At 37.7% G+C, this 11,815-nt stretch overlaps 1 protein-coding gene across 18 annotated transcripts in view; it reads right to left on the bottom strand.

Moving 5' to 3' along the window:
- DST (dystonin) overlaps positions 1 to 11,815 on the bottom strand; it is a 427,647-nt gene that overhangs the window by 75,194 nt on the left and 340,638 nt on the right. The window lies entirely within an intron of this gene.

The raw sequence follows: 11,815 nt of genomic DNA on the forward strand, positions 1-11,815 counted from the left end.
TGATTTGCCAAATGAACATCAGTAGAGAAAAATAATATTTATGTCTTGGCCCCTAATATTTATGTATTATTTGTTAAGGGAATGACATCAACCCCTTCACAAACAATACTAGGGGTAGATCAACACTTTCAAAAATAACACAAATGGTTTTAATACAGGGACTGAAGGATGCCATCAAGAAAATAAGTTAATTTAGCTTGGAGGGAAAGTTTCAGCTAAGATATTGAGGTAAGACAAGGTTTGGGGCTCTGAGTCATTAAACAGTAGGGCACTACATAAATACGACAATAGTCCAAGCAAGTGAACAATTAAACAGAATATATGAAAACATAACAAAAGCAAATATCAAAACAGTACTTAAGGTAAAATTCAGGCACAGCGTGGGAAGTAAGCTTCTGAAAGATGCAGAGGCTGCAAGACACACACTCTCAAGACTGCTGGCTTAAAGCCCAAAAAGCAGGATACTCCCATGTTGTTGTATGAATGAGTAAATTAAGGAAGAGCAAACAAATACATGATCATTTCCTCCAGAAGTCCCCTCCTATATAGATAATTTCACACTGGAGAATTATTTCCACATAATAAAACCATATATAAAAAGTCAACTACACATAACCAAAGAAATGATAAGAATTCCCCAAATCACTAAGAAAAAAAGAAGTTTTCATAACTTTTTAAAAGGCATTAATTTACTTAATAAGACAATAGAAAGTTGAGACAAGGTGGTAAAAATAGAATTTGCTGCTGTGTTATGATTCTATGTCTTTTCTATACCACTTTCTAAGTTACTGCTTCTAGGAACGAATAGATATGTTTCACTACTCACAAAAAAAGAAAACGAAAAAGGCCAGGGTGTTGCGGGGTGAGCAGACGCTGCTACATTCTGAAGCCCAAGAACTTGTCTGGTATATAAGGATTCATGGAAAAGTTCCAATCTCCCTCTTAGAGAATTTTCAGGGGCGGGGTGGGGGGGGGAACCCTAATAAAATGTTGGGGTGAATTGCCTTTACCTTGTACCTTGGTTTTAAAGAAATTAATTTTAGAGTTGCATATCAGAGCAGATCTAGGTGAGTCTGTGGTTATTTTCTGCAGTGCTACAAAAATATACTATGGGTTAAAAAAGATTACTAAAGAAATCTATATGCTCCTAAGAGCTTCATTACTTTCTACAAATAAACAGCATGATACTTTACATAAAAAAAGTACTTTGCCAAGCTTTTAAACTAGCGTGCCATTTAAAGCATGCTCGAGGAAAGGGCATCGCTAACTAAAGCAGTTATTTCATGGACTGAGAAGAGGAACTTTTCTGATATTGTCCAAATTCCTTATCTCTCTGTGGTAACACAGCCCTTATCAAGAAAGACTTTCCCCCTAATCATAAGCACACAAACACAGAGAAGCTTAAAATAAAATAAAATTACCTCTGAGGCAAAGTTTACCAGAAGAGCTTAGTAAAAGTACCAAAATAGCTGAACTTCAGTCTAAGTGGGAGGAAAAAAATTACAGGCCTGACAAACAACCTCTACTTATTACGAGGCTGCGCCCTTCACTTTCTTACCTCATTTACCACTCACAAAAACTTAGGAGCTATCAAGGCTGCAAAATACAGCACAATGTAACTTTATTTCCACACCCAGAGCTACTGAGAGAAAACTTTCAGCACATTTTAAAATGTCCTTTATTTGAACAGAGTACTTAGCAGACCACAACAATATAATATTGTGTTTGTACCTTTATGACTAAGCCTGTTCAAGCTTAATAAATCCAATGTAGCTGCCCTTAAATGGCAGTGTCTTAAACCACAATTTGTGTAAAAGCTGAATGTTACCATAAATTCACAGTGGAGGCATTCTAAGTGACGGCAAACAGCCTCCATCTGCACAATCAATAGCAGGGCTCTCAACAGCTGGGAACAATCATTCCCCAAACTAGTCCCTAATTAGTTTGTTGTAATGATCAACTTATCAATATCTGGCATCTCACAGGATACTAGTCAACCCGCCCCCCGCCCCCTAAATAAAAGACTGGATTTGATCATTATTAGAAACACTAGTGACCACTTGAGAACAGAAGCACAAACTTTTGGCATTGCAGGGTTTCAGGTTTGCATTAGTTACCTGAACTGACTGAAAGCCATTACAGACTGTGTCCAACACTCCTGCCTGGGCCCTCGTTTTTCTGGGAGCTGCTTTCTTTCTCACTGCTACAAATTTCGGGGAGCACGTCACATGGATCACTTCCAGCTCCTGGGCAGGGAGAGGTGTCTCCACTTCCTCTTCAGATGCTATGTTGGATTCTTCTGAATTGCATGGTGTTAACAGTGTCACATTTTCTTCTAACCTTCTGCTACCACAATCTATTATGTCATCTCCCCCCAGATCTAAGTGAGAGAGCCCTAAATCCTCAGGAGAATCTTCCATAAATTCCCTACTTTGTGCTGTGATTGGGAATTCTCCTGGTCCACATGTTTTCCCTTCTTCTCCGCTGTTAGAAATGCACTCCTTTTCTCCATCTCTTGGCATAATTAATGGGTCGTACTGAACAGTGCTCTCTTTCAAATCATTCTGCAGGCAGGCATTTTCACCAGGGATTTCCCTCTGGCCACTTACACCATTTGTTTCCTCTAGTGGAGAAACACCATGTAAAATCATTTTGAAGTTTTCATCAGGGTGGGCACTTCTACATGACAGCAACGGGATTTTCTGTTCAGTGATGGAACTGACAGAAAAAAATGGCGTATGTTGTTCTGTTATATGAACATCTTCCGCAGAAGACAAGTTTGTAACTCGTGACTGGTCTCCAGTTAAGATGCCCTGTTTTCCTTCCCTCTCTGCTGGAGGGCTACATAAACCAGAGTCGTCCTCCTCGGACGTGAGAGAATTAGTCCCCCACCTGCACTTGCTGGCCTTGGTAACAGCATCTGACATATCAGTAGGTTCCACGAAGGAGCTTTCGCTTTTGTTTACGTAATCCATAAAATTGGCTGGGACAAACATTCGCCATGACCGTCTATGCTCTTTCTTTTCCGCATGAGATTTGGCCTTGGGTAATCCTGTGGTTCGAATGATGTCACTATTTAGTTTGAGGGCATCAAAGATCATCTTTTCATCTAGTGTGTGAGCTTCACGACCTCTCAGCTCAAACCCACTGGAAGAAGCAAGGGCACCATTGGAGCATAAAGAACTAACATCCAGTGTCCTGTGACTGTAGGGTAAGGTCCGATCTGCAAAATGCCTGGAAGACAGGCTACCTTTCGAACCAGAGTCTATCTGTTCATTTAGTCTAACAGTATCATAGATCGACCGCTGTGGGACATAACAGTCTTCAATATTTAGGTCCTCCTCTTCTTCACCCTTCCCTACACATGGGGGGTTCTGACGTAAACAGTCTGGTCTGCTGAGTGGCTTCCCCATTTTGTAGAAAGTTAAAGCAAATATTGCAGCTTTTGAAACAGAAAATAAGAAATAAGGCAAAGCATCTTTCAAGAAAGTATACTTCCAAACAGAACTATAAAGTGTCTTTAGCATAAAGACACACGCTCAAATAATACATGTTGTAATAGATGAGGTGTTCAAGGTCATCATCAGTGCGTCAGTCTAAATGCAACTATCCTTTCAGCTGGCAGCTTTTAGAGTGATTCTAAAAAAGTAAAGTGCATCAAGAACACAGAGCAGAAATCTCCTTCCTCCCCCTTCCCCACCCCAAAGCTCCCTTTCACATACTCCAAAACACAGAAAACACACACACACACGCAAACACACACTTAACAGTGGCTCAAACAATCAGAACATTCCATTGTCAATCCATTTCCCTTTTTAGTCTAATTTTGCATCTGAGATTTCCAGATTAAAATTCCCAAATGAACAAACATTTTAACAGGCTGAATGTTAATTTAGGCAGAGCTCTGGTTAATTGTAATCCACTTAGAGATGGCTTGCAAAAATTCATCTCCTCTATAAATAAACCGTCCTTAGAAACTAAAAAGACACACACAGGGACCGTGTATTGTTCAGATCAAGGCACAGAACAAATCATCTGAGGAAAATAAGTCTAATGCTGTAAAAAAGTTAAAATTTTCTATTACTTTTTTGGGGGAGTAGCTATAAATAATCTGAATTCAACCGGCAGTTTTTCTTCCCATATTAAGCTTCTTTGAGGCTAGTCAGAACTACCCAAAGGAAAAAACAAGATCGACTTTTGGACAGCCAGGCCAGTACAATCCAGCAACTGTTTAAAGTAAACAGTTTAGAAAGCATGGTGTTCTATAAACTCTCTTTAAAAAAAAAAAAAGCCATTTTCCAGAGTCTTATCTGATCTTCCTTAAGAAGGCTTATTCCACCTGAGGCAATTGCAGCAAAGAAGAGCTCCGGGTTTCCTCTAAGGCACAGGCAGCGTCATTCACATTCAAGCTGAAAACCGAGACTACTCTATCCTTTGAAACTGACCAACTGTGGCCGCAGTTTGTCTTTCATTTTAGCTACAGCTGGAGAGAGGCAGAGGTGGAGGCGGAGGAGGCAGAAAAGGAACTCCAGCAGGGACCTCCTGCGCTGTCCCCAGCTCCTCAAGGCAGTCCGGTCCCGGCAGGGCAGGTATCCTCCCAAGCCAGGGCGCTTCCAGAAATGCCCTCTCTGTTTAGGCAACATCTGCTCCGTCCCTTCGCCCGCCGAGCGCTCCGGACGCGCAGCTCTCCAGCCCTTCGCTGCTACGCCCTCCCGTGACTTAACTTCGCAGTCATCTTTCCTTTGACTCCTTGCCTCCTCTCTGAGCGGCGAGTGGTTTCAGGGGGAGGTACCCTGAGGCCGAGAGGCTGCAATACAACAGCTTGGTGGTGACATCAGCGCAAACCAGACCCACAGGGGAGAGGGGCAGCTCGGGTTCAGAATCGGCCAAAGCTCACCACCTCGTTCAAAATAGGAGGGGACACGAAGGGCTTGCAGAGGCAGAACCTGACACCAGGAGCTCCGCGAAGAAATCATTTCTGTGAACATCCGGTGACCGTGCTCATTTGAATATTAAATGGAGAGAGAAAGAGCTAACAGGTCCCTATGCTTCCGTTGAAACCACACTCTCGTACTGTAAATAGTATCTGCCATGCGAAGTGCGGACTACTTTGAAGTCATGTTGTGTCATTCCTTTTTAAAGCACAATTTCAAGTCTAACTGTTCTCCAGAGTAAATTATTCCTATGGCAGGGCGCCCTGAGCACCGCTGACATGAATATTAGTAGTTACTAATAACCATGCAGTCCTCTTGAGGTTAAGAGATCAAGGGTAGTAAGTGACTCCAGATATTTCATAAACAAAATCACATGCACAGATTTTTATCTATTGAACAAACACTCTTTTAAAGTACTGTTGAAAAACAAAATCAAGCCAAGCCTTAGCCTTTGGGGGAAAATTAATACTTTCATTTAAATTAAATAAAAGCTATCCATTCTTTATTTTACTAACTAAGCAACATTGCCAGAGTAGCAGCTAGAGTTATAACTGAGGGCAGATTGTCTTTCCTCAATCTCACAAAATAATAACTTCAACATAAAACTACACTGACCCCAAATGAAGAAGGCAGTTCGAGTAAAAACAACCTTATACTTTCTCTGTTGCTTTTACAGGAAAAAAAAAAAAAAGTGGGAGAGAACTTTTGAATAATGAGAAAACATTATTCCAAAACTATTTTTATAAACCTAAAAATTAAATCTTAAAAAACCATCTAGAGGCAAGGAATTATTAGGGGGTGGAAGGACCAAGTGAAAAGGAAAAAGGACTCATGCACGTGGACAACAGTGCGGCGATGGCGGGGCTGGGGGTGGGGGGGGCAGGCTACTAGGGGGATAAATGGTAATAGAAAGAAATACAATAAAAAATTTTTTAAAAATCTATACATAACCAGAACTCTGTAAGTACTGTAACAAACCCATTCAACAATGATTAAATACAATTCAGTATGTGCTCATCAAGTTGTTAAAATATATATGTAGCCATCTATAAAGAAAAAAAGAAAATACCCAACAGTATCACAGTATCCATGCCCATTTTTCATAGACAAGAAGTGAAATATTTCAGTAAGCACCTGATCCTGTGGTGTTCGAGCATACAGGTTGTTCTGAGGTGCTGATAAGAAGAGAAAGAAAAACATGCACACAAGTTGCCATGTTTGAACAGTGGGGTTGGGCACCAGGCCAGAAATTAGTAGAGACTAAGGGCTTTACTCCCAGCTGCCACTATCTTGACATGTAACCCAGGAAAGCTACTTATTCACGGCAATATTAACAATTACATTTCCATGAAATGTGGATGAGTGCCCTCCTCTAAACATTCTGCGATACACACAGAACTCTTCATAAGAATGGCCCTACTTCAGTCCACCTCACACTCTTAACGCTGAATCTTTCATACAATATTATTCTAACCTTACATAATACTAAGAAGAGCAAAATGTAACCTCACATTTGAGGTGGAGAGTACATTTTTAAGACTCTAAAGGAAATTCATTATAAATTCAACCATTCATCAAATACTGCTCACTGTCTGACAAACACCATGGTAAGCACTGGCAAAACACTGAGACATAGAGACGAAGTACCACTGTCCTTCCACAACTTACAGTAGCAGAGACAATATAAATGAGGAACAGACCATGTGCTATGGAAAATGTCCTCTAACTGATTAAGTATATGCCATTTATTTAAAAACCGAATTCCTATTTTATTCAAATGATTTTGACTAATTCTACTAATCATAATCCTAATACATTCTGATTCAAGTTAAAATTTGCACCATTATATCAGTATTTATGACAGTTATATATACGTGTGTGTGTGTACACACACACGCACGCGCACACACATACACCTTGTTACACGAAACCACATTCTAAAGATGCATCTACTAGAGAACATGAAAGAACTCGTATTTAGAACAGAACTAAACTGGTTTATCTTTTCCTCCCAAGTTTGATTTATACACCTACTTTAAATATTATTGTCTCTGATATTAATAAAATCAAGATATATTAAACTGTTCAATATTAATCATGATATCCAGATTTCTCACATTTTCATGGGAGAAATACACAATGAATAAAATGGGCAAAGCTTTTCTGAAAAATTGTCAACAGTATTACTTCATACAATGTTAAGCATTCTCAAAACATTACTTTTACATAGCCTACTAGATGTGATCTAGCTAAAGGATCTTCTAAAGGCAGATAGATGATTTGGGGAAAGTGCACAAATACTAATTGAAATATAAGCAAAATAGTACCACTTTCTCATTTTATATTTCTATAGCTCAGTTAAATCTTTAAAAGGGAAATTCCTGAAAAATCTTAGCACTAAGTATAACAATTCCCTTCATAGAAACATTAAAGGCTAATTTTATCAACTGAAACATATAGTTTTAGAAATGAAAGATTGAAGATATGAAGAAAATCAATGTGTAATAAGTGGAAAAAATGTCTACATGAATAAGTGCAACATATCTCATAAAAACTGACAAAAGTATCCTCCTGGCCAAATGCTCCTGAAATCTGGATTGGAAACTAAGTAAGAGATTTTTTTTCCCTGCAAGTACAAAAATAGGTCTTAGGAACAACAATTTCTCTTATTCTTTTTGAAACAGGCTATTAACTAATGAAAACTGAAAGCATCCTATATTTTCAGTTTCCAAACCAATAAACTTCCTCACAAATGGCTAAAAGAGTTGACAAAGATATTCATCAAATAAATATAAAATGGCTACTTATTTCAGTGGAAAATAGTTTATATTTAACAGAAGTAGGCTATTCAGACCCCACCACAAAAGCAAACAAATTCAGAAACTCTTAATAGATTTACTGTCTGCTTGTGATGGGAAGTATCTTTAATAAGCACTTGCTATTCTCCCTGTAAGTTACTACAATAGTGCTAAGACTGTGTTTCCCCCCGCCACCAATCTTCGATATGTTGTTCAGGTGACAGTGGATAAAAAATATTCTATGTAACATGAAATGATTCTATATGTAAACATTATTAATTGAAATATATTCATATGTATATATAACTTCTAAAAGTTGATTAAACAAACAAAAAAAGCCATCCAGCAAGCAAAATCAACACACATATTGACTGTATTTAATTTCCTTCAGAGAAACAAAAACAAAACAAAACCTGAAAACCCTTTTCATATTAAAACCCTGACAAAAAAAGTAATCTTGAAATTAAGACAAAGATATGTTAGGAACAGGAAGTGAGCACAGATATTTTCTCAGGGAACCCTGGTTCTTTAACATCTCCAAAAGCTTTTTGCTTAATTTGCAATCACTGCATTTACCTATCCTAGTCTATTATTTCATGGTCAAATTAACAACAAAGCCTATTCTTCTCTCTCTCCCTCTCACACTCACAGACATACACCTTTAAGCAACTTTCCGCATTAGTTAAACAAATCATGTAGTAATCTGTTTATCTAAGGGAAGCCTTTTATCTAAAGGAGGCCTATGATAATGACAGTAGGTGCTACAGTTTGATGCTTCTGGGGGGATCAATTTAAAAGAGTAATATAGGATCATCCTGTTAACAACAACAACAGAACAATTTAAAAGATCTGTTATAAAACCTCTGGCTGGAACGGCCCTCAGAACAACTTATTTTTATTCCACAATCTTAAAGAAAGTAAAAGAAGTTAAGAGAGGCTATGTAACATAAAGTCACAGCACTGGTTAGCAGCAAAAGTGGAAAGAGAACCCACACTGCCGAGTTCCCTTTGGACAGCCCTTTGGGAGCAGTATGTGTGAGGTAAGAAAGGGGGCGCCTATCTGTTATGCCTACTGGGGGCACGTGACAATAGGAGGTATTACTACACAGCAGGTTGACTCCAACTCTTAGTAGCTTGATGTGGTCTCTGCATTGGTCAGTCTTCTCTCTTGTCCATCTCACGTGACAGTCTTTCTTCCCAAAATCTTAAATGCCACTTTGATGTAGCTGATTAAATAATGTGTCCTTCCTCTAAAGCCCATGCATCAAGTTACAGTTTCTGTAGTGAAAATACTTTCACCTTTAAAAATACTAGAGGAAGGTATCGCACAACCTCCTTGCTAATTAATGTACTCTCACTGACAATCAAGTCAAGGAAGATTTTTTTCCCCCTAACAAAAACCTCTTCTACAACAGCTTTATTTAATTTCCCCCTGTTCTCAACAAAACGGAGAGCAATTCATCATTGACCTCTATATAACAATATGGGCACATTTAAAAACTACTATTAAAGCATTCATTGGACAGTTTAATTTTATCTTTAAAAATATGGTGATATCACAGAGGTTGCTTTAAGATCATTTAATAAATGTCTTCGTAAGATATTGGCAAATAATTTTTTCAGCGATACTGTTTATAAACAGTGCTGAAACTGCCTGGCTTCTCTAGCCTCACGGCACCTGGCATTTTCATTTATTCAGTGTTCAAATGACGGTGCCAAGGTTACACAATGTCTTCACCTGGACCGGAGAAAACTTATTACAGTATAATTAGGCATGGGTTCTGGTCTTTGTGGTTTTGACTTCGCTGAAAAATTCTCTGCTCTGTATAATGTTATTTTCATTTTGAAAATAAAAAAAAATATCTTCGGTGCAGGGAGATTTCTATCCATGATGTTTATTTTTTTTGTGTGGGAACAAAATGAATTGCAATTGGGGCAGAAATAAACAGTAAGCAGGTTCTGAATTAAGACTTTTTACTGTGGCCTATATAGAGGTGGGGAGAGGTGTATATTTAACTAGAATGTGACTACGTATTCGTCAAAACATCAAGTTTCTTTGATCTTCATTGAAGCTAAATCAAATCAATATGGTGATGATGATTACTTCATGATAATCAGAAAAATCTAATTGGCTGTTGATGACATCATAAGAATTGTCAGGACACATTCCTATGTAGTTGGTTACATATGTCTTTGCTAAATAAAAGTGTGGAAACATTAATACTACTTAATGTAGTTTAGATCGGAAGCTAAGCTCAACCTAGGAGTCTTCAACAGAAGGGAGGTCTCGAGGAAACACCAAAGGGACTTTTTTGTTTTCTGCCTCAGAGTTCATGGCAGTATGCTATAAGTAATAATAGCAAAGTGTAAGTAGAAAAACAGTCCTTTGAATTATCAACAGTAATAAAAAACACCTTGCTCTTCAGACATTTCAGTCCAATGATTAATAAATACTTAGAAAAAGTACGGTAAACAGAACTTACATAACAAAATAGTTTAAAAACTTCAAGCTAACACAAAAGGTAATACCAATCAATTTTCAAAACTTGGAATAGTTTTCACTGACAGTGAATTAGGAAACAGGGTTCAAAATAGCATTTGTTTTCAATCAGTATATTTGGGTTGGTATCTTAAACATATATTAATTCTGTCTTTTCAAGGATAGTAACTGTTACTTCTTTTTTTTTTTTACTGATTTTAGAAGGAGCGAGAAGAAGGGAGAGAGAGAGAGAAACATCGATTTGTTGTTCTACTTGTTTATGCTTCATTGGTTGATTCCTGTGTGTGCCCTGACCGGGGATGGAACCCGAAACTTAGGCTAAATCAGCATGACGCTCTGACCAACTGAGCTACCTGGCCAGGGCCTTAACTGTTATTCCTTGCGTTAACTCTTTTTTGGGGAGGGGGATGGGGGACTGGAAGCTGAAAAAAATCTGTCCGACCCACTTTAAATAACTCATTAAGTTCCTAGTGAATGTATGGCACCTCCTACTAAGTAACCATGTAATAGCTATTATTAAGTTTTAGTCCAACTTCAAAGGCAGTTTATTTAATATTATGAAAAATTGTTATAAGATTTCATCCATGACATTAAGTTAAACAAAATCTACCAGAAAGAGTAATGCCAAACAGGATTATATTTTGAAGTCTATAATAAAAATAGACTCATGAAACCCAGTACCTTCAGTGCTTCTCTGTTTTTAGAAATTTGAATAACTAGTAGTTTGCTATTTTTTTAGCAAACTATTAGTTTTTCACTCAACACAAATTATTCCACATTTAATTTTTTAAAAATATTTCTAAAACATTAGTTAAACCTAATTTTCAATAAAAGCCTAGTGCCCAACATAAACTAAACTAAGATTTGAATTGTAAAATAATTTATCACTTAAGATATAACTGCTAAGACAATGAAATGTTTGATTATTTCTGGTGGTGCTGGTAATCATCACCATCATCATCACAGCATCCACATATCAATTTCTAAGACAGTTCCATACACGCTTATATCATGTTTCTCATAGCAGCTTGTTTAATAGAACACGTTCCTCAAGGGGGTGTTCCTGGTATTTTGGACTGAAGCGAACAATGGCTGATTACTCAGGTCCTCAAATTAGGTTACAGCAAAAATGATTTGAAAATTTCCCAGAGACATTATCAGACGTGCAATGTGATAAATAAAGCTGACACAAAAAACTGCATTATTTCCATCAAAACATCCAGGCTCTCACACTTACTACTTGTATGACTTTGGGCAAGTCACTTAACCTCCTTGGGTCTCAGCTTCCATACAGTAAAATGGGGCACCCACCTCTCATGAGTGTTAACAAGATTAAAGACAGAGAGCTTAGAAAAATGCTTGATTCATAGTAATCTGTTAACTGTTGATACATAGTTAACTGTTATAATTACTACTTCTTAGAGCACACACAAATACAATTAGTAATTGTATAAGTTACGTTATTTACCATAACAATATTCTTGCTCTTTTTTTACCTATGTCACTGGAATATATTGAATGCAGGTCATTCGTCCACTTGGAAACTTTTATTTTAGTCATTGGGTCACAAGACACTGATGGTA

Source organism: Pteronotus mesoamericanus, unplaced genomic scaffold, assembly GCF_021234165.1.
Source record: "Pteronotus mesoamericanus isolate MK-2021 breed Mesoamerican mustached bat unplaced genomic scaffold, CSHL_Meso_final contig_20, whole genome shotgun sequence".
Classification (NCBI taxonomy): Eukaryota; Metazoa; Chordata; class Mammalia; order Chiroptera; family Mormoopidae; genus Pteronotus; species Pteronotus mesoamericanus.